The sequence below is a fragment of the Mustela lutreola genome, chromosome 6 (genome assembly GCF_030435805.1).
Source record: "Mustela lutreola isolate mMusLut2 chromosome 6, mMusLut2.pri, whole genome shotgun sequence".
Taxonomy (NCBI): Eukaryota; Metazoa; Chordata; class Mammalia; order Carnivora; family Mustelidae; genus Mustela; species Mustela lutreola.
The window spans coordinates 29,309,424-29,333,736 of record NC_081295.1 but is presented as its reverse complement, the minus strand read 5'-3'; the positions used below and the strand labels follow the sequence as shown (position 1 = coordinate 29,333,736).

At 34.4% G+C, this 24,313-nt stretch overlaps 1 protein-coding gene across 3 annotated transcripts in view; it reads left to right on the top strand.

Annotated features, from left to right (window-relative positions):
• GRIK2 (glutamate ionotropic receptor kainate type subunit 2) overlaps nt 1-24,313 on the top strand; it is a 644,466-nt gene that overhangs the window by 561,935 nt on the left and 58,218 nt on the right. The gene's annotated exons all lie outside the window — the stretch shown is intronic.

Below are 24,313 nucleotides of genomic sequence, written 5' to 3'. Positions count from 1 at the left end.
GCAGGCAGGATCCAGATAGAGAAGCCTCACTCTGTTCAGTGACTGATTATGAGCAATGCCTAGGAAATGTGGTTTTGTTATGAAGGCCATGGTGGGTCTTGAGGCGCAGCCACTGGAGGCTGTCAGCCAACTGTGCTTCCTCAGAGTTCTCTTGAAGAGAGTTCTGAACAGAAGACCTCTAAACTCTGTACACTCTGTCCTCTTGGGCATCCCACTACATCCAAACACAACTTTAGCTCTTATGTCTTTCCTCATTGCATTAATTTTCTAGAAATACTCTATCCAGAAAAAAAAAAAAATCTGCTAAGTAAAAATCTTTGAGTGACTTTCCTGGAGGTGGACTACATGATAAACACACTTGAAATGGCTCAAACAGTTATTCTTGTGAGTAAGATGCAGCAATGTATTTGGTTATTTGTAGAAGAAAGTGATTTTAATTCCATTCTGAATATAAACATCTTTTTAAAAATGGTGACAGTTGCTTTCCCACTGATGTAACTTTTTTTCTGAGCCCCAAATATATTTGTCTCAGAGACTTAAGACCATAAGCTTAACTACTAGGTATCTTCTCATCTTCATCAGAGTATGGCTTATATGTCAGGGTGTTAAGGATCAAATCTACTGGGTCAAAATTCTATACATCTAGGTTTTTCAAGATTAAAGTGTGTGGGGGGTGTTCCTAATCAGAGAAATGTTGGTTGATGTATCTACTCAATTGTATATTTCTACCCCAATTGTGAGGAGTTTAAGAAGTGTCTATCCATACCTCTGTCAGGTATTACATGGATCTTTTAAAAATGGCATTTGTTCAAAATGACTGAATCTAGAAGTTGTCCTTTTTTTGACTGTCAGATAGTAACCTCATGGTATTTTTTAAATTCTGATTGACAGCTGTTGGGTACTTACACTCATCTTACTTTTTCTCTTTGAATACTGCTCACTTTAAACTCATTATATCTTCAATATCTTTATGTCAAAAAGTTGAAGCAATCTGGCAGTTCCTGACAGAAAGAAGTTAGAATATAGAAGCCAATTTCCCTCATTTTTTTTTTTCCTGGTGCTATTGCTGATATTTCCACAGCCATATAAATGTTATGAAAGAATGGTTGAATTAAACTGTATCAATGGGACATAAATATTAATAAGCAGTTCACTTGTATGGAAAGCATGTACATAATATTTAGAATCATTTACTAGTCACCAGTTTTTTATTCATTAGAAAACTGTATTTATTTACTGTGAGCAAATAAATGACATTTCCTTTTTAATATTAGCTGTTGACTAAAGCTCTCCTGCCTTCTATTTTCTTATACCACTTAGTGGTATAACTATGGATATATACCAAATGCTATTTTGTTCTCACTTCTGTATGTTAATCATGAGTCAAAAAATCTCATTTCCTATGGTTATTCTTAGATAATATCATATTTTCAACCAATTAGTTGTATCCAGTAGTCATGTAAGCAGATGTTTGTGTTGTAAAAAAATGGACAGCAATACTTTTCCCAATCAAGCAGTTATACTCTCCAAATTCAGTTAGCATGAGCAAAATTTTACTTCTCCTGAATACCATTTGGGAATTATGAAGTTTAGTAAAGTGAAGTTTAAATTCAAATTTATTCCATTGAAACTAAATTTATACTCTTTGAAAAATCTTTTGATATATGCTCTTATTTAAAATGTTGTTCATATAAAGTGGATGGATTACAAGTGTAATTCTGGGTCAGAGGTAATTGAAGGATGAAAAACCTCATCAGTAACTATCCATCAAATCAAGCAGACACCCCCCCCCCCCGCCCCCATCCATGGCCTTTGTTTCCATATAAACCATTCCTTCTACTCTCCACATTTCTCCCATTTTTGGTAGCCACAGTTAGAATATCAACAGATTGAGGATAGAAAGATTGGGAGATGACTGACTAAGATGAGAACCAGTAGCCAACACAAAAAGAACTGGCTTTTTTTTTTTTTTTTTAAGATTTTATTTATTTATTTGACAGAGAGATCACAAGTAGGCAGAGAGGCAGACAGAGAGAGAGTGAAGCAGGCTTCCTGCTGAGCAGAGAGCTCTATGTGGGGCTCCATCCCTGCACCCTGGGATCATGACCTGAGCCGTAGACAGAGGCTTAACCCACTGAGCCACCCAGGCACCCCCGGAGGCTGCTTTTAAAACACACTGATGACTCTGTGCCATGGTCGGGCTGGACGCTCATGGTATAGATACAGATGTGGTGAACTGCCAGCATCCATCCAATTGGTTGGGCTCTTGCTTCTCTCTCTCTCTCTTTGTTTTTTTTTTTTTTAATTTTTAATTTTTATTTTTTACTTTTTACTTTTTTATTTTTTATAAGAAGTGGCTTTTTTGGCAAGATTGTATTGGTTGGAAATAACATTGACATTTTTATTTTTCCTTGAATAATGGTGAAGAGGGGTTAGAATAAAGACACATATATACATACCCACCATAGCTGGATACCCAAACTTCAGTGAGGTCACAAACATAAGTTGTCTTATGTTATTATGACTTATTGACATAACATTACATAACTTATTGGCACAGTAAAGATAAAGAATAGCTTTATTTTGTTATGTTTGTTTTTCATTGGAAGAAATATCATGTGTATGCTAATGGAAATAATCTAGTAGAAAGGATGAGATGATGCAGAAGTGGGAGGAACTTTTGAAATAACGTACCTGAGGGGGCAAAATGGGATGATGTCTAGAACAAGTGGAGTGACTGGCTTTCTTTGAGAGCCAGTAAAGGAAGAGAAGGCAGAGTATGTTGGAGTAGATGCAAATAAGTAGATGAAATAAAGTTTGCCTGAGGTTTTTGGGTTATTAATTTAAAATGAGACTTGCTCTTGTGGTCGTAAATTTTTCTCTAACCATGTTCAGCTGTATGGGTGCAAGTGGTTAGGCAGAAAGCTAGATATAACCTGGGCTGTGTTTTTGTCAAGACAGATGAAGAAGTATAAAAAGGGTAAGTCAACTGTGGTCCATAAATAGGAAGTAAATTTTATAATTGAGCCAAAAATTTAAGTTGGGTAAGGAGGAAAGAGAAGGTATTAGAGGGTAAGACACAGTAAGAAAGTGTTAGGGTTGAAGGGTTGTTAGAAAAATTGAAGTAGCAATGTAAGAGTAGCATGCAGGAATCTGATTAGGGAAGGATTGCATTTTTTAGTGATGACAAGGCTTATGGTATGATTATGGGAGAGAATGGTTAAGTTGCAGGGGGAAAAAAAGACAAGTTCAGGAACTTTGAGGACAAGATATGGGTATTATCAACTATGAGTGAATATACCAAGAGTTGAGATAAGAGTAACATAAGGGAAAGTGGCTTAGAATAGGGAGGCCAACTCATTGAAAAGTGGGAGTTGGTAAAAGGCGGCAACAAGACAGAGGAGGTGGCAACAAGACAAAGGAGGTGAGATGATCTGCTCATGTGAGATTTCAAAGCATGGAATAATTAGGGAGGAATAACAGAAATAGGGTGGAAAAGGTCAATAGGTAAAGAGAGCCAAAAGTCCACCCTTGTGGCCTCAGGAGTGTTAAGAAGAACAGCTGCCACTGAAGATGAGCATGGGGGGATTTTCCATCTTTAGGAGAGAACTAGAATTTTGTTGAAGCTAGAAGATAAATAGAATATTCATGGAAATAATGGAGCTTGGAGGGGTATTTGCTGAGTGCCACAGGGCACAGACTCATAGGAGTGTTGGGATATAAGAAGAGCTGGGTAAGAAGCGGCTCCCTCTTTGTCCTCGATAGAGATAAAGTTGTCCAGGATTCACGTTTTCTGTGGGAAGGGATGGATTAATACTGCATGTGAGGTTCTGGTGAACCTGGTTCTTACTTCCAGCACACGAGCTCCCTCATCACCTTGGTGAAGGAAGGACCTTAAAGAGTATAATTTCTTTTTAAAGTTATATTCTTTATATTTTAAACCCCTAAGTAATTCACGCTCTCCTTATTCACTCAGTAATATTTATTGAATCTTTCCTAAATTTTAAGTACTTTAGTGAGTGCTTAATCTCTGTCCTGCCATAGCCAAAAGAATAGGAAAGAGACAAAGCCCATTATTTCACAAATAATGACCAATTAAAGCTTTGGGAATTCCAACAGAGGCCAATTGCATTTGTCAGGAAAGGATATAATGAGGGATCTAAATTTGTTTTTGTTGTCAGAAGGGCTTCTTTGAAGAAGTGGGGTTTACCATTTTTTGAAAGGATGATGGTGAGATAAATAAACAAGCTGGTCAGGAAGAGAAACATCCATAGATAAGGAACTGAAGTAGCTCTAAATTTCGTGTTTTTCATGCATTCTACATAATTCCCCACTACTTCCATTAAAACTCATACTCTCCCCAATACACACAGCTGCTGAGATGTCGAAAAAGAGCAAAAGCCCTTTGAAAGTTTTTAAGAGAACTTGACCAAGTAAAAATGATTACTTTCAGCAGAATGAAGGAAGAATGTTTTACCATCATTCACATTTTTCCAATTGCTTTTCCTGATTCTGAAGAAAAGGGAGAATTCTTTTTGAGTGAAGTAGTATCTCAGAGGTCCCCAAGTAGAATTGGAGATTGCTGTATTTCTAAAGTAATTTCTTATGTTAGTGGCAGAAGGATTGAAGGGCATGGAAGGGATGTAAGAGCAGTACTATGATTTACTCAAAGCCTTTTAAAAACTATTTTCTCTCTCTCTCTCTCTTTTTTTTTTTTATAATAGACCTTATAGAGTAAATGTTCTTTAAGGATTTTGTAAGTGAGCAATATTTACTAATTCCTAACTCTATACCACCAGAATATGTATACTACTTTGATCAATATCACCTTTTAAAAGACATGCTATGTATACTTAAATAATGTTAGGATTTGGGGATTACTTCATTTGGATTCCTAAGTATATAAACACAATCTTTCATGTCTCTGATAGTTTATTCATGTTTTAATTATAATGCCACCTGGAGTTATTTAAAAGGTTTACATTAGTGACAAGAAGGTAAGTAGAGTATCTTAGTCGGCTTGGGTTGCTGTAACAAAATATAGACTGGGTGGCTTAAACAACAGACATTTGTTTTTTTTAGTTCTGAAAGCTGGGAAGTTGAAGATCAATGTGCTGGCCATTTCAGTTCCTGGTGAAAGCTCTCTTCCTGGCTTGTAGACAGCTGTCTTTTGGCCATGTCAGAAAGAAAAACAGAGAGCTCTTACCTCTCTTCCTCTTTTTATAAGGGTACTAATTCTGTCATGGGGACCTCACCTGTGTGATCTCATCTAAACCTAATTACAACCCAAAGGCCATATTCCAAATACCATCACACTGGGGGTCAAGGCTTTAGTCTGTGAACTTTAGAGGGACACAAACATTTAGTCCACAGTACAGAACATATAGTAAGTAAATGAAAATTAATTTTCTTTGAAGTAGAAGATTAGAAGTAGCAAATTAATCATGACCCACACCCCCTCTTTTTAAAAATTTTTAATAATTTTTTAAAGATTTGCATTATTATTATTATTATTACTTTTGATGGAGAGAGAGAGATCACAGGTAGGCAGAGAAGAAGGTAGAGAGAGAGAGGGAAGCAGGCTCCCCGCTGAGCAGGGAGCCCCATGTGGGACTTCATCCCAGGACACTGAGATCATGTCCTGAGCTGAAAGGAGAAGCTTAACCCACTGAGCCACCCAGGTTTCCCAATTTTTCTTTATTCTTTCTTTCTTTTCTTTTTTATTTTATTTTATTTTTTTTAGAACAGGCAGCTTGATTCTGTTCCTGGTCAGTCCGTTGTGTCTCTGTCTTCATGAGTCCCCACTCAGGCAGCTTTTTATAAACATATCCCCAGGCAATAGAATTCTGTTTCAATCTGTCATGTAGAACAGTGAGCCAGGCTCCATTCTGCCACCTGTCCTGGAAGACACGTGTTCTGTTTACAACATGAGTTTGAATTCTCAGCTACCCATGCTTGATTCCTGATATAGACCCAAGCAGGTGGGTCACATCATTCTATCCACCTTTCATACGTTGTTTTTGTTTTATTTTGTTCATTTCAAGTTTATAAATATATTCATCTTTTCTTAACATCACGGATTTAAAATTTTCTCTTTTCATAATACTGCCTTTATCAGAAATTCTGATATAATTCTTAACTTATGAATTAATCTAGGGAAAATACATGATATAAGACAATTCGAGAGGTCTGGGTAGTTCATTTGTTTAAGCATCTGCCCTTCAGCTCAGGTTATGATCCCAGGGTTTTGGGATCGAGCCCTGTGTTGGGTTCCCTGCTCAGGAGAGAGATTGCTTCTCCCTCTCTCTCTGCCCTTCCCTCCATTCCTGCTCTCTCTTTCTCTCTCTCTCTCACTCTATCTCAAATAAATAAATAAAATCTGAAAAAAAAAAAAGTTGACTAAAGTTTAACATCTTAGAAACCTGGGAAAAACTAGCACAAACATTGACTTAGAAGGGCAAAGGTATGGAAAGTTAAAAGGTCCTATAGTGCATTGTCTACATCATCAACATCATTCAGCTCAAATATCATTGGCGAGGCATCTTTGATGCTCAAAATCTATTGGACATGAGTAGCTAATTTAAAGAGGTGAATGATCCTTGATGTCAAAGATTTTACAGTTTAGAGAGGTGTCAGCCATGTAGATATAATACTATGAGGGAAAACATAGTTACTACAATGATAATACACTCAAATTTCTCTAGGAATTCAAAGAAATGGTGATTAAGTCTAACATGGGAAATCAGCAAAGGAGGGAGACTGGAGTACATTTACAGAGGATCTGTCATTTGAACAATGCCTTGAAGAAGAGAAAAGTTTTGGGGCTCCTGGATGTTAAGTGTCTGCCTTTGGCTCAGGTCATGATCCCAGGCTCCTGGCATCAAGCCCCACATTGGCCTCTCTGCTGTATGGGAAGCCTGCTTCTCCCTCTCTCTCTGCTTGTGTTCCCTCTCTCACTGTTTCTCTCTCTGTCAAATAAGTAAAAATCTTAAAAAAGAAAAAAAAAAAGAAGAAGAGAAGAAAATTTTCAAGGAAACAATGAAAAAGAAAAATGTTATTTCTTCTTCTGAGATGAAATGGGAAGCAGAGAAGTAAAGTGGAAGTTAAAATTATGGAGGGCACGTATTGCATGGGGCACTGGTTGTGTTGCATAAACAATGAATCTTGGAACACTGAAAAAATAGAATAAAGAAAAAGAAAAAAAGTATTTTAATGGAAATGAGAAAGTAGAATTCACTTAGATAACCTTGGTTTTATTAGCTGAGCAGATGGACGGCAGAATTGTATGATCAGTGAGAATGAGATAGGGAATCAAAAATAGGAAGATAGTTGAGTGGATGCGAAGGTTGATGGACAGATGGAAGAAAAAAATACAGAAAAGATGGAAACTAACACTTATTGAATTCTTAGTCTCTGCCAGGCAGTATATTTTCACATCCACTATTTCAAACCAAATTGAAGATAAAAGGAGACTGAAATCTTACAATTTTGGAGGAGTTAGGAAGATCCATTTATATTAATTTGTCATCAAATTTAAGCAAAGAGAATTGGTTGGTAGTCTTTTTGATCTTTAACCTTGACTGTTCAGATATTTTAACCCTAGTCTTTTCCTCTTTTAGGAGGAAAATAACTCATGTTATTTCCCCATGTCTTTCTTTAATTACTCTGTTTCCTAAATGGTCTCTTCAGAAATAAAACTTTCTAGTGTGGACTTAAGCTAAAACATCACGATGTTTGCATTAATGGTCACTCTACCAAGCATATGTGGCAGCTAAGCTATTGGATTTAACCTGGATGGTAGACAATAATCAGCCATTTAATCTAAATGTAAAGGAAGACAAGCTAAAGGGTGGCTCCTCTTCCATTTCATCTAAATTGTAAACGTAAGTTAAAGCAGAAGGGAGGAATGCCTTTCTGATCCTGGTTAGTAAAACTTAAGAAAATGAAAAAGCAGAAATGGAAATGCAAAAGCCATACCCATTTCTCACCATTAACTGATACAATCACACCTTGTATTGTGTGAACCCAGAACTTTTTCAGTGTCACATCAGGGTAAAAATGGTGGCTGGATTAGACAAAAATTGCAGACTATAGTAAATGCTCCAAAAGGTACAAATGGCACCATTTTCACACACCCTGACTTACCAAATGAGTGGCATCTCGATCATGGCGTGTAAGAGCCCAGAGAGAGTAGGAAAACCAGACCTCGAATTTCATTCCCACAGAGATAAATTTGCTTCCTTCTACACTCAAATGCTGGATTCAGAAAAAAAAGTAGAAGAGTAAAGTTCCCTTGAGAGGGAAGACACACCTTTAAAAAGTGGAGTCCCAGGCCACCCCGGTGGCTCCATTGGTTAAGTGTCCAAGTCTTGATTTTGGCTCAGGTCATGATCTCAGGGTCGTGACATCATGCCCTGTGTCAGGCTCTGTGCTGGGCGTGGAGACTGCTTGAGATTCTCTCTCTCCCTCTGCACCTCAGCACATCCTCCCCTCCTCTGTTCTCTCCCTCTCTCTTTCTCTCTCTCAAAAAAAAAAAGAAAGAAAGAAAGAAAGGAAAGAAAAAGAAAAGTAAAAGATGGGGAGAATCCAGGTATCAAGTTTTCTTAAGGTAGTACTGATTTTCACCTGTTTAAATCAGTTAAGTTCTTTAAATTATTTTAGCAACTTCTCTTCATTCTCTAAATTGTTCCAATTTGGACAATAAATGACCACCTGGATAACAGGGCTTGAACTTTTAATTGGGTTAATATATACATTAAAGGGATGGTTTTCACCTAGAAAAGAGTAAAGTTGGCAAATTTAGTCAGCACTTGGCTTTTGATTGGTTTTCTATCTCTCCTCTAAAATTTCCTGCTTACCCCACTATACTACTCAGCATAATGAAGTTAGCTGAAGAAAATCATGGTCATTTTTGCACATCGGTTTACGTATTTACTAAAATTCATCCCTGCTACATCAGTCGTGGATAGGTCAGTCAGTGCGAGGAGGAAGGAGGGTATCGCTGCCATGTCTCTAATTGCTGTTTTCTTGTCATCATCTTCTAAAGCACAAAATCTTTAGTGCAACCATAAATGTAGAGTTTTCCTGTGTCGCTTAAACACATTTGTGCATTAATAAGTGTTCTGTCAAAATCTTATTGAATTTCCAACATTAAATGGCACATTGGCTTAAATTATTACTATCTTGTATATTAATGTAATTGTTGGTTGAAGGATCAAAATATTTTGCTTGACAGGAAATTTACTTGAAATCCCTCTTTCATTTCATATAAAGTATGTGCAAACAGAGATACTAATTTTTTTCACCTGAGAGCACCCTACAATTTCCTCTCAGTCTTAAAGAGAATACATTATGTTTGAATAAGAAACTATGTGAGCACTGTATAGTCACCACTTACCTATAATTCCTTAAACTAGGTTTGTTAATTTTTTTAAAACCTTGGTTTTGAATTCTTGAAATCCATATCCTGGTTTTATTTTCAGAAGGTGAGCTTGAGAATCTCCATTCTTTTTGAAAATTTGGAAAACATGTTTGTCAGATTTCTTATAACAGACATCTGTTGTCATTATTATGAACAAAATAAAAACAAATTAAATATTTTTGCAGACAGAACTAAACGGAGCTTTACAAAAATCTTATATGATCTACATATAGTATAGCTACATGAAAGTAACCCTTCATAAGTTAGATTTAATAATCCATATGGCAAATAGGTAAAATTACTAAAAAGGCCCAACATGTTTAAAGTTATAATTAATTAGGGGCACCTGGATAGCTCAGTTGGTTAAGTATTTGCCTTCTGCTCAGGTCATGACCCAGGGTCCTGGAAGTGAGTCCTGCCTTGGCTGCTCAGCCAGGAGTCTGCTGCTCTCTCTGCCTCCCACCCCTGTCTCGTGTGGATGCTCTCTCTCTTGCAAAAATAAATATATAAAATCTTAAAAAAAAAAAAAGTAATTGATAGGTGTTTATGTAAAGGGAGTGTTATGTAGGGGAAAGAACAGAAATAAGAACACAGAGCTTTGGCTCATGTTAAATTTTAAGTGATATTCTGTCATTCTAAACTGGAGAGTTTACCCTCCCCAGTAGAAAAGTCATTTGGAAATGTATGCAATGAGATTTATTATTTGGCTGTCATCATACCACAGTGTACCTGGGATGCTATACTCCATGTTACTTTTGTGTGGAGTAGTGCCTGCCCAACAAAGAACTGTCCCAAGCAAAACGTATCTTTAATAGCCTTTCCCTTGGCTGGAACATTGGAATTCAAATTCATTTATTTTCTCTGGGCCTCAGTGAAACTTCAAGGATATTTTCAGTTCTGCAATACTTTAGCAGTTATTTAGGAAGAATTCAATTGAAATAGTTACCCTAGTAGAATCATAGATATATTTGTGGTTGATACATATACAAATACACCACACACACACACACACACACACACAGGTCTTCATTTTCAGCAATATCCTCTCTGTAATGGCATTTGGTAAAAAAGTATTCCATTTTAGAATCACCCAAGGACAATTAGTTATAGAAGCAGAAAAGGACCTTCTCATAAAATTATTTTCCAGGAAGATGATTCACAAATCAGACCCCAGTAATGAAAATAAACTGTGTTTTTAAAGCAGTGATTTTAAAACATATTTTTTTCTTTAAAGAAGCAATATATTCTTCTCAAATAAAATAATATATAGATATCCAACATATAAAATATGTGGAACTTGAGCTCTTCAATTGTCCCATGGTTTCTACCTTCTCCACACCCTATCTTCCTCTCCAGAAACTCTAGGGACTTCTACATTAAATCCCGGGACTCCATAGAATACTGCTGTGAATTAGAAGTCATAAAACTCAGTGAATGGTAAGATAATAAATAAATTAAGTCAATGTGCCAGGCCTGAACAATCAGCAATGGTAAGACTGAAGAGAATTGAGGATTTGTACCATCCTCAAAAGCATTCAAATTCAGTGAAAAAATTTTGCAGGTCTGAGAAAATAGTTTTATAAACCATATTTTGTTCCTAAGGGGTACTTTTGTGATATATTCTAGACCAGACATTATTAAACTGTTAGAAGAACTTTTCTCATTCTTTTAAGTAGGACATATATCCAAAAAGCTATTATGCTCTTTAATATTTCAGGTCCAATATTATGATAAAGTCCTAACTCCTTTCAAGCTGTCTAGAGAAGAAGTTCCACATCTTTCTCAGTGACATTCTGGGTTTTTTGTATGCTCTCTGAACACAGAGTGTGAAATAGTCCATGATTTTGGAGAGTGTTTGCCTTCTGATATAAATCTGCACATCTTGGATCTTATCCTGAATGTGTCTATGTTAGCTATGTTTAGTAGAGGAGAAGTGGTCAATAAAGGAGGTTTAATTTTTTAACCCAACTTTTGTATCAACATGGACAGGACTGGAGGAGATTTGCTAAGTGAAATAAGTCAAGCAGAGAAAGTCAATTATCATATGGTTTCACTTACTTGTGGAGCATAAGGAATAACACGGAGGACGTTAGGAGAAGGAAAGGAAAAGTGAATTGGGGGAAATCAGAGGGAGAGAGGAAACATGAGAGACTGTGGACTCTGAGAAACAAACTGAGGGTTTTGGAGGGGAGGGGAGTAGGGGCGATAGGTGAACCTGGTGGTGAGTATTAAGGAGGGCACGTATTGCATGGAGCACTGGGTGTGATGCATAAACAATGAATCTTGGAACACTGAAAAAAATAAAATAAGAAAAAAAATAGGGTGCCTGGATGACTTAGTTGGTTAAGTGACTGCCTTCAGCTCAGGTCATGATCCTGGAGTCCCAGGACTGAGTCCCTCATCAGGCTCCCAGCTCCTCTGGGAGTCGGCATCTCCCTCTGACCTTCTCCTCGCTCATGCTCTCTCTCACTGTCTCTCTCTCAAACAAATAAATAAAATATTTTAAAAAAATAAAATGAAAAAATTAAAAATAAAGGAGGGTTATTTCTATTAGACAAACTCTGGGACTGTAAATAGGCATTCGATTCTTAGCCCTTTAAAAGGAAAGTCAAAATGTAATCATTGGGTGGCAAAAAATGTGAAGTTATAGTTCAGGATGGCCTTGAAAGGAAGTTCTTAGGATTGTAGCAGAGAGCAAACATTTTAATACAAAGGTGTGGAAGAGAGGAAAAAAGTGGTAAAGGAATAGAATGGAGAACAAAAGGAATTCAATGAGGAGGTTCACGTAGGTTTGAAACTTAATTTATAAAAAAGTGTGTGGAATATGTAATATTTTTGCCCTCATTGTATAGTTACATCATATTTTTTTCTGTCAAAAAGAGAAGATATAAAACGTATGGCATATTTTATACTCATGCTATTGAGAAATCGTGTCTCTCTTACAAAGTTCATGCGATATGCATTTTATAGTATGAAGAACTGCATTTGAATATGAATTTATGCACTTTTATCTCAATGTCTGGATTTCAATCTCTTTCAAATTAGCAATTAAATTGAACTAAATGCATTTTTGATATGATTTAAATGCCGTTTGATTCTTTTTCAAAGCACTCATAAATATGATGATTTTATTTTAGTGAGCTACAATTATGAGTTTAAAAAAGTGAAAACTTATTTTTTATTGTTTCAAGTGACAAAGGAATACTGAACTCAGAATCGGAATAATGGAGATTTATCTTTAAAGTATTCTTTTAATTTTAAATTCATTATATTTTAGTGTATGTGTGAAAGCTATGTATGACACTCAATTAGAGAAGAGTGATTTAGCAATTGGTGAATATATTGGTGTGGATTGTCTGGATACTTTACCTGAAGGAACCACACATTAGTTAGTCATATTTTCTTCTGCATAGTTTGACCTTGACAGCTTCCTTCTGTCATTGCAACATCCCTGATAAAAGTCATAAGGAGATAAAAGCATCTTTTCTAAAATTTTTATTTTTATTTATTTTTTAAAAGATTTATTATTTTTTGCAAAAGAGAAATAGAGAGAGTGCCAGCGTGCAAGCAGGGTGGGGATAGAGGGAGAAGCAGGATTCCTACTGAGCAGGGAGCCTGATGCATAACTATATCCAGGACCCTGGGGTCATGACCTGATCCAAAGGCAGCCACTTAACAGACTGAGCCACCCAGGTGCCCATATCTTATCTTATCTTATCTTATCTTTTCTTCTTTCTTTCTTTCTTTCTTTCTTTCTTTCTTTCTTTTCTTTCTCTCTCTCTTCCTTCCTTCCTTCCTTTCTTCCTTTCTTGCCTTCTTTTTTTCAAAGATTTTATTTACGTGAGATAGAGCAATAGAGAGAAACAGTACACTTGGGGGTGGAGGGGTGGGGTCGGGACAAAGGGAGAGAGAAGAAGCAGGCTCTCCAATGAGCTGGGAGCCTGACATGGGGTTCAATCCCAGTACCCTGGGATAATGACCCAAGCTGAAGGCAAACACTTAACCAACTGAGCCACCTGGGTGCCCCAGAAAGTAAAGGATATTAAATGATGTCACAATGAAACATTTGGGGGATTATTTGCTTTTTCTATTAGGTGACCTTGAGCATGGATGCCCATATTTTCCATCTTGTTTTGATGCTTTGGTACTTCACCTCCTGCATGAACTGATGAGGCTGTGGAAGTCTATTATGTCTAGACCCAAGTATGATATTGCACCAGACCATTAGCAAAGAATCATTCTCTTATAATTCATGCCTGGAACAGCACCTAGCACTTGTTAGATGAATGAATTGTTCAAAAAACAAAAAACAAAAACCTATTACATGTATGAAAAAGTTTACAAGCCACTCCACTTAAGAACTATAGTCTACATATCACTATATGAGAATTATATTGTTATTCACCTTACACTAACTTTTTGGAAAACTTTTATATGCATAAGGCATTAGTGAAGGCATGGATGGCTTACATTCAGAATGGCTACATTAGCGGTTCTTTAGAATCATAGCAAATGAACTCCTAATAGTAAGCAAACATAACAAAACCAAAAAAGATAGGCGGTAATCCTTTATTAATTCCAGAAGTAATTACCTTATTTTGCTTTAGTAATTGTATTATGTTTACATTTGAAACCCTAATGCTGCTAGATCTTTGACTATTTTTAATAGTAACTTTACATTTGTATAAATGTAATGAAAATGTAACTGCTTATTAAATTCCTATTAGGTGTGTGATAGTTAATATAAGACATATGGGGTTAATTAAATTGTTCTAAGTCCTATTAATGAATTTCAATTAAACTTCATTAGTTGCCTTTATTATAATTAATTAGATATATATTAATTAATAGCACAAATATATATAATTATGCAGTTATATTTAGCTACATGAATATATTTATACTGATGAGATGATACTTAGATTTATATTTTAATATCTTCACTTTTCTAAATTATAATAAGGGTAGGTTGTGAAGTATATATAATGTGGTCCACATATAATCAAGATAAATACATTTTCTGTAACTTCTTTTTTCCTGTTTTCTGCAGGCTTCATCTCTCATTTGATTTGGATTCATTTTTATGAAATGATAGTATTAATTTCCCTTTTTTCCTTGGGCTTAAAATCCTCCATACCTCTATTTATAGATTCCAAGTCCATAACCAGTTACCTTGGAAACTATTTAAAGAACATCTTCACTTTACTGTTTGTTTTATCAGATCTTAAAACTGCCTTCTCTCCTTCATCTGCTGCTTCAAATAGCCCAGTGCTGTGGGAACTGATAAGCTCAGAGTTTATGCCAGTGTTAGGACTCTGTGTGTATGTGTATGTGTATGTGTGTGTTTGTGAATGATTCATAAAAACTTAATCATAATGATCTTGTACATTGCTTAACACTATTATAATTTAGAGGGGAGGTTACCTGTGTGACTAAAAACTGGGGTCTGAGATTATTTCTTCTATGAGTATTCTAATATCTGAATCTGTTGTATATGGTATTTCACCACTACTATATATACAATATTATAATAGTTTGCTTTAGGCAGTCTGTTTCGGGTTATTTTTAACTCTAATTTGTTCTATGAAGGATTGCAGACTGAAATAACAGATTGCAAAAGAGATTGCAAAACAATATAACAACAAAGAAGAGAGATTCTGGGGTTTTACTGCCTAAATTTGAAACCCATTCCTACCACATTAGTAGCTGTTTGACCTTGAACAAGCTACTTAGTGCTTTGTAACTTATCTTCAAAATGGGGATAATAAAAGACCCCACCTCATAGAGTTAGTAAGAGTTAATTCTTAAAAGTACCTAGAATAGGGGTGCCTGGGTGGCTGAATTGGTTGGGTGACTGCCTTCGGCTCAGGTCATGATCCTGGAGTCCTGGGATCAAGTCCCTCATGGGGATCCCTGCTCAGTCAGTGGGGAGACTGCTTCTCCTGCTGACCTTTCTCCTCTCGTGTTCTCTCTCTCATTCTCTCTCTCTGTCTCTCAAATATATAAATCTTAAAAAAAAAAAAAAGTACCTAGAATATATGGCTCATGCATGTTATAGAGCGAACCAACTAGCTTGAAAATAATTGATCTTAAACTTAATTTAAACCTATGTTAATGGGTGTCTGGGTGGTTCAATCAGTTAAGAATCTGCCTTTGGCTCAGGTCGTGATCCTGGCATCTTGGGAATAAGTCCTTCAACTGCCCTGGGCTCTCTGCTCAGCGGGGGGTCTGCTTCTCCCTCTGCCTCTCTCCCTCTGTCTCTCATGAATAAATAAATAAGATATTTTAAAAAACCCTTTGGTAATACATTGCTGAGATCTAAAGAGAAATTTAATTTACATCTCTAAATTCATAATCTGAGTGTTAAATGTCAATAAAATCTGATACTGAACTGCATAAATACAGTACATATATTTTTAGCCCCAATGTCAAAGTCGAAGTTTATCGAATTTATGTAGTTTTTATAAAAGAACCTTAAGGAGCTTGTTAATTATTTTTGGATGTCCTTGCAAACATTCCATTTCCATTGCACACCTCAAAGCTTTTTCTACATGAATACTTCACAGTGGTTTTGATGTTTTCAGATTCTTGCTTTATCAAAGACATTTATTAATTAAGTTAGAGTCTTAGAGTATGTTATCTACATTATGGATAGAGACATGCATGCTTGGATAGAACATTAGATTTTAAAATCCTAAATCACTTAGGATTTTTTTTTTTTTATTTAATATCACATCTTCCAGTTACTTCATTTGGGAGAGAAAAGCAAATGAATTGTGAGGTGGAAAATTCATGGGTAATAAAGTTTGGAACTAGCAATGGTTTTGTTCAATTAAAAAAAAAATTACCTTGAAGTACTTTTTATAAGAACTTGCAAGTCTTTATTTATCACTTGTGCTGCTTTAAAAAATTGCTTCATCTAAACCTTAGCTTCCTCAGTACACCACAGGGCTACCTTGCAGAATAAAACGTACCTGGCAGTTATGAAACATACAGCAGAAGGCTACACTCGTCATTGATACATGATAAATTATTTTCATCATTATCATTGTTGTTTTTTTAAAGATTCTTATTATTTGAGAGAAAGAGCATGCATACACATGAGTGGGGGCTAGGGGATGTGGAGAGGGAGAAGCAGACTCTCCACTGAGCAGCATGCCATGGCAGAGTGTCGTTCCAGGACTCAGGGATCATGACCTGAGTCCAAGGCAGAAGTTTAACCCAGTGAGCCACCGAGGCACCCCCACAATAAAAGTTAATTTCATTATTTCTTTAGTGGAAATCATGAAATTTAAAGAAAAAAAGTATTTTACTATTTTAGGGCATTTTCATAATATTAGATTGTAAAAATAGACATTTACTAAATAATTAAAGCAAAGTATTTAATATAGTCTTAGAGTTTGCTTCATGAATGCTCCTGAGTCATTAGATGAAATCTGAGACTGATTCAAAGAAATAAACCATTTCAAAGAACATTCTTCTAAATATATAGATATTTGTTCTTCTCTGTATTTGTTTTAAATAGATCTAATAGGAATCTATTAATTTCATTTTCAAATGTGTAGTAAATTAAGCAATGGCTATATTTTAATTATATGGGGTCACCAATATATACATTTTATTTTATTTGGAAGAATGATTTATTTCTGCCACCCTGATATGAGTGAGTATTCACATTTCAACAGTGAGTGCTCACTGTATACCAGGCACCATGTTAGGCACTTTTCATGCATTTTTGTTATAAAATCCTCACAACCAAACTATGATCTGGATGTTCTTAGTATCCACATATAAAAGTAAGGGTATTAAAATTTCTAGAATCAAAAGTCTTGTTGAAGTTCATATAGATATAAAGTGCCAGAGCCAAGAATTTGATTTGTAGTATAAATGTAATGGATTTAGTGTAAATATAAATATATTTATATATACAAAATTTATATATAAAAATGTACATTTATTAACAGATTTACTTTTAGTATAAATATAGTATAAATATATTTAGTATAAATATATTTACTATAATATGTGCCATATTTACATATTTAATTTCACATTTATCAATAAAAATTATGCTGCTTTTGAATTTGTAGAAATGGTAAAATTTGTCTCCAGTTAAATCAATTAAAGCTAGGTTACTGTATAATATATCCATACTATTTGCAATAATTGCAATAATTGGAAATTTTAAAAATTTTTTTGTGCAGGTATCCTTACTTAAAGTTAATAGCGGTAATATTTGTTAATTGAGATAAAAATAAAGATCAGTCAGTGGTAGAAATCAACTGTAAACAGCTTTTACACAGAGATTCAGGATGTTGTTCCCAAGGAAAGACACCGTTACATGACCTCAGATTAGTCTCTTCCCTATTATTTGATTTTTTTGAATAAATAGATTGCTCTATGTTCTCAAAGTAAAAGGGGTGATACATTCTAATGTTGCTGTAGCTTTTGAAATGGTGTAGATAAAAGCCTATTTAGGGGGGCATAAGATCACCATAAGCCTCTTGTCAGTTTCCAATGAATTCATACATATCAAAAAGGACTCAAAGAAAAATAACAAAGAGGAAAGATAATGAGCCAGTCAAAGCAAATGCTTAATGCAGCTCCACTTTGGTATTAATCATACTGTATGTGGGTGAGGGTCAAAGCAGCTTAGGTCAATAGAGAGGATTTTGGTAAAGGCAAAAAGAAAAACCAAGCTACTGATTTCAGACAGATTGAAATTTTAAAAGTGAGACATAAAGGTCACAAAATCAGATTCAGTTTGCAGAAGCACAGTGGGCAAGTTTTAATGACTTCTCAGCAGAGCTTTTTAAGAAAAGCACTCAAGTTTGAATTATTCAGACAAACTAAACTTTTTTTTTTAATCAACAGGAAAAGAGATGGAATATTCTAAAGATTAAAGGAAATAATAAAAGTTGCTTTTATTGAGGGAATGTTACTACTTTGGATGATTAAAGTTGCTTCTTTTAAAAAAGAATTTTAAATGTGTGCAGGTTTTATTCAGCATACACAATTTAGATACTGCTTTATATCACAGAAGAGCAATATGTACATATGTGTGCATATATAATTCTAAAAATGTACTTGTGGGATAGTTTCCATAATCAAATATAAGTACTTTTCATATTTGTAAGTATTTTAAAATATTTCTGTAAATTGTATCCTTGAGCTTGCTAAATCCTTTTTTGGTAAATGCTGAATGAGAGAGTCAATGAAGTTTATCCCGTAACCCCATTCAATTGATCAAACCATTTATACTCTATATTTAAAGACAAGGAGGAGAAAGAGGATTAGGAGGACCAGGAGGAAAACAGAAACAGGAACACAAAATCCTATTGTGTATAATACAAATATTTATTTGTTAGTTCTCCTCTGAGCGTTAAACAAGCTCTGTTTTTCTCAGGATTTCTTTTCAAATACATTTGCAATTATTTAATTCAGTTGTTTATTGAATGCTTACCTGGTAAGGTATCTTTCAAGGACTAGAGGACTCCAAGATCATAAAATATATATTCCATGCTTTACAATCTTAAGTAGCCATAGATTTGGACATTTTGGGTAACTAGAATAAAATGTGCAAATTTGATTATGCAAACTGTACTTAAAAGTTAATACCATAATTCTGTGCTAAAATAACTTCACAAATCCTGGTTCTTTTCTTCTAGCAATGGGAACACTTTTATTTATCTATACATAGGTAGTATTTTTTGTTTGTTTGTTTTGTTTTGTTTGTTTGTTTTTAGTATTTCTTGAACTGTAATTGAATTTATTATTCATGTGCTTGGATCATATTAGGAACTACTACATAGGTATTTATTGTCTTATTTTTGCCAAGCTAATGTTGCAATCTGTACATTTCTTTTCTTTTTTTTTTTTTCTTTAAAGATTTTACTTATTTATTTGACAGACAGAGATCACAAGTAGGCAGAGAGGCAGGTGGGGGTGGGGAAGCAGGCTCCCTGCTGAGCAGAGAGCCTGATCCGGGGCTCGATCCCAGGACCCTGGCTTTAACCCACTGAGCCACCCAGGCGCCCCGCAATCTGTGCATCTTACCATACTGACTAATTAGTTCAATCGAGCATCCTGGATTATTGAAGTCTTCTATTGGATTTTCTGCCCATAGTCCTTCCCAACTTCTCAGTGATCTCAGCTTCAAAATCCCGTTTTTTAAATTTAATTACATTTCTAGCCTCAATTATTTGCTTTTGCATTATTAGTGCATAATATTTTACATAGCTTATTAGATAAAACAATTCATAAAGATGAAAAGATGTTTTATTCTTCTTATGCATGTCTATAGTTTTAAAATAGTGATTATGAAATATGCATCATTCTCTCATTTCAAAATCACACAAAATTGCAGTAACAATGAACTAATATTTTTAATGCATTTTTGTTTGTTTGGAACATGGAAAGAGTTCAAAATGTATTAAATATTCACTGTACTCTTGAAAATTAGGTACAGCTGAATAAATATTCTAATTTACAGAGGGGAAACTTTATGACAAAGCGACTTGTCCAAGACTTCTCCCCTAGTGATAAACTAGTAATGCCATCTGGCACCCCTGACCATGAATCCTTCATTTTTTTCTATTAGAGATAGGATGTAAATATGCCACAATTTTCCCAGGAAAGTCTCACTTAGTACTTGGTATCTTGAACTAATCATCATCTTTTTTTTTTTTTTCCCCTCTCAATAGCATCAATAAATGATATGGTCACCTTAACTACAGCTCACAATGAGAAGTAAGGAAAAAAATTGGAAATAGATTGTGCCAAAGATAAGATACTTTGATGTCAGTGTTGATCAGATCATGTTTATGACCATTAATGATGTAATAATCTTCTTTAAAGGACTTATAGGATAGAAAACTTAGCATATGAACACATAACTATTGTGATATAGATCCTTATTATTTTATTTATTATTTGGAAAAATTCTGTGGAAATAAAATTATGAGTATCTATAAATATTGTCTAAACAATTTTAAGATACTACAATCTGTGAATGTGGACCCATACTAGATCCAAAGTAGTCCAGTTTAACATGCCACCCATCAGATGAAATGGGGAATCTGACACTTGCTTTCTAAAAGCTGAGGCAGGTTGAGTGAAATGAAAGAGGCTCCTTCTGATTAATCAGTATGTCGTGATTAAAGGAACACAAGTTATAACAAGCCTTAAGTTGTGTTCCCTATATAAATTGATAACTGGCTAACAAAACAACTAACATTTTTCCAGTGTTTTTTTTTTTCTAATAACTTTAAGACTGCTGGTGTGAAAACTGAGTGTATTTTGACAGTTGCTCATTTTCTTTTGTAGCTCATGTATTTCTCTTCAGAAATGAACTCTTGATATTAATGATTTTGGCTCTTTTGTCCAGTTCCAAAAATCAATTTTGTTTAGAAAGTTGTAATTGTTGTTACTATTCCATAGCAAGTAGCAGACTACTTTAATGCTCCTCAATATCTTTTCAAAATAGGTTGTTTTAAAAATCTATTTCCAGGGCATTTGGGTGGTTCAGTGGGTTGGGGCCTCTCTGCCTTTGGCTTGGGTTGTGATCCCAGGGTCGTGGGATTGAGTTCTGCATTAGGCTCTCTGCTCGGCAGGGAGCCTGCTTCCCCCTATCTCTGCCTACTCTTGATCTCTGTCTGTCAAATAAATAAATAAGATCTTTAAAAAAAAATTTGTTTCCAAATATGAAAAGATTGACAGAGTTTGAGGTATGTTCTAATTTATTAAGCCCACAATACGCAGGTGATATATGTCAGATTTAAGAGGAGTGTATGTGCATGCATGTGTGTGTGTGTTTGTGTGTGAGAGAAGGGAACATAACCCTTCCAAAGAACCTTGAGAAAATTGTTCTTGAAAATCTTATTGTGAAAAACACAGGAAAAGAATGAAAAATCTATAAACATGTCTATTCACAAAATCATTTAAATAGGTTTGGTTTAACACAAAACACCAACATAACTATTATACCACCTCCAGTAACAATTTTGGCTTAAAATTTATACATCTATTTAGATAATTTTGTAGTATGTTTAAACTGGAGTTATTTCAAGGAGATGTGTATGAACTATATGGTCCATGTAGTATTACTGAATGTGACTAGAGTGAAAATCTTGAGCTATTTGAATATATTTTTTTTAACAGTGATTCTCTCAACCATTATTGGAGATTCTACCATATATAATACTATAATACTACTTGTTCAATTGTGTCCTTAAAATTACTGGAAATTTCCCACTGTGTTGAAGTTCAAAATCTAGTATAATAGAGGCAGTGAGAAGTTTGGTAAAATTATTTTAAAAATTGTTCTCATTCCGTCCTTTTTATTACATTACATTTTGTATCAAGAGAGGTCAGTATAGTTTGAGAGAAAATGCTTGACAACAGAGTGGGTAAGGTTAAATATTTCAAATGGCGAAAAGTAAATTTTTACATCTACTACAATCAGGTTTCTTTCTTTCTTACTGTATTTGATAATTATGGTCCAGTTATTCACTAGTCATTTTTTTATGCAGCCGAAAAATAGCAAAAAGTGTTCTGTTTCCACTAAAATCTTTCAGTGGACAATCTTCATGTGCAGGTTGAGCACAAAGTTATTTTCATTTGCTTTGAGGGTTAACTTGACAGCACTATTTTTTGTAATTGCCAGTATAAAATGGAGTGACAAGAAAGAGGTTGTGATTGCTGAAGATTAGGCATCATAGTTTGCATCTGCTTATGTCCTCTAGAGAATGCCCTTGTGCAGAAAGAAGACACAGAGGACTAGAATTCTTCAGTTGTCCTTCCTACTCTTATGGTTGCTTGGAGATGCTCCCCCAAAGATCGGGGCCTCTTAGACATCTTCATCTAGGCATGGTCATGGATTTGTTGCAATGAATCATTACTTAGAAACTGGGTTTCCTCCACCATTGGCCTATTTTGATGAGTGTTGCCAATGGTAGAATTTCTCATTTTTTCAAATAACTTTAATTATTTTAAGCCATGAATTTAACTCTGTTAAAAACATTATTTTTAGATATATTTTTGTTTCTCCATAGTTTTGTTTGCTCCATTAAAAAAAATACTAAGCATAATCAATTGTGCTTTTTTTCCATACTATTTTTTTAAAGATTTTTTAATTTATTATTTATTTGACAGACAGAGATCACAAGTAGGCAGAGAGGCAGGCAGAGAGAGAGGAAGGGAAGCAGGCTCGCTTCCTTTGTACCTAGTTTAAAAATCAGTTGACCATACATGTGAGATTTTTTTCTGCACTCTCCACTCTGTTCTATTTGTCTATGCCAATGCTACACTCTCTTGATCACCGTAAGTTTATAATAAATCTTAAAATCAAATAGTATAAGCCCTCTAACTTTGTTCTTCTTGAAACTATTTTGATTATTTCAGGTACTTACATTTATATATGAATTTTAGGATCGGCATGGCAAATTCTACACACATGTTTACAGATAATTTTGGGGCTCACACTAAATCTACAGATCATTTGGTAGGGAGTGGAAAGAATGGATCTTAAAATATTGGGACTTTTGATAAATACAATATATTTTTCTATTAATGTTTAATTTAATTATTGTCAGGAATACTTTTTAGTTTCAGTGTCTGGATCTTTTATAAATTTTGTCAAAATTATCACTAAGTATTTCATAATTTTAATACTGTTGTAAATAGTATTTTTTAAAATTTTATTTTCCATTGTTAGCATGAAGAAGCAAAATTATTTTGTAGCATCTCTGTATTATTCTAAAACTCTACTTCATCCTTTTCATATATTATTGCATTCTATTTGCTAAAATTTCAGAAGAACTTTTGTATCTATGTTCATGACAGATATTGGTCTACTCTTTTCATCTTATATTTTCTCTGGTTTTAGTATCAGAGTAATGATGACCTCACAGAATAAGTTAGGGGTATAGCATCATCTCTTTTCTGAAGAGTTTGTTTATAATTTGTATTCTTTTAAAAATATTTGGCAGAATTCTCTAATAAAATTCTGTAGGCATAGAGTTTTCTTTATGGAAATAAATTTTTGGAGATTTGTAATGACAGATGCTGTTATTTTCATAGATATGATTTACTCAGGTTATCTATTTTATTTTTAGTGAGCTTTGGTAATTTGTGTCTTTCATGAAATTTATCCATTTCATTTATGTTGTTGAAATTATTGGTAAAAATTTGTTCACAGTATTGTTTTATTATTTGTTTACATCAATAAAAACTGTGGCAATGTCAGTTCTCTCATTTTTGATGATTTGTCTGTTCTCTCTTTTATTCTAATCAGCTGGTTTGAAGTTTACACATTTTAGTGACCTTTGAAAGAGACTAATTTGATTTCATTGACTTTCTCTGTTATTTTTCCCTTTTCTAGTTCACTGATTTTCACTCTTATTTATATTATTTTCTGACTTTGCTTACTGTTTCTTTCATCTACTCTTCTTCTCTCATTCTTAAAGTGGAAATTGCAGTAATTAATTTGATTCTATTTTTCTTTTCTAAACTATGTATATGTGGTTTTACTTTATCTCCAACCAATACATTTTAATACATTTTATTTTCATTTTCATTCGACTAATATATTTTTCAATTTCTTCATTCATTGATTTTTTCTTTCACTCATGGGCTATATGGATTTGTTCCTTCTTAAATATTTGATGATTTTAATCTCTCTGTTAATTTGATTTCTAACTTAATTTATCAGGTATTGCTTTTGGAGATTTTCAACTTACACTTTACTTATATGCTATGATAGCATTTAATAGTGATCGTATATAATATAGTAAAAGTTCTATAGGTAGATTGATAGTTCTACCAATTTTCCTTTAATATGGAGGCTATATTCTTAGATACATGTGTAGGATTATACTCATTCTATTCTTTTGA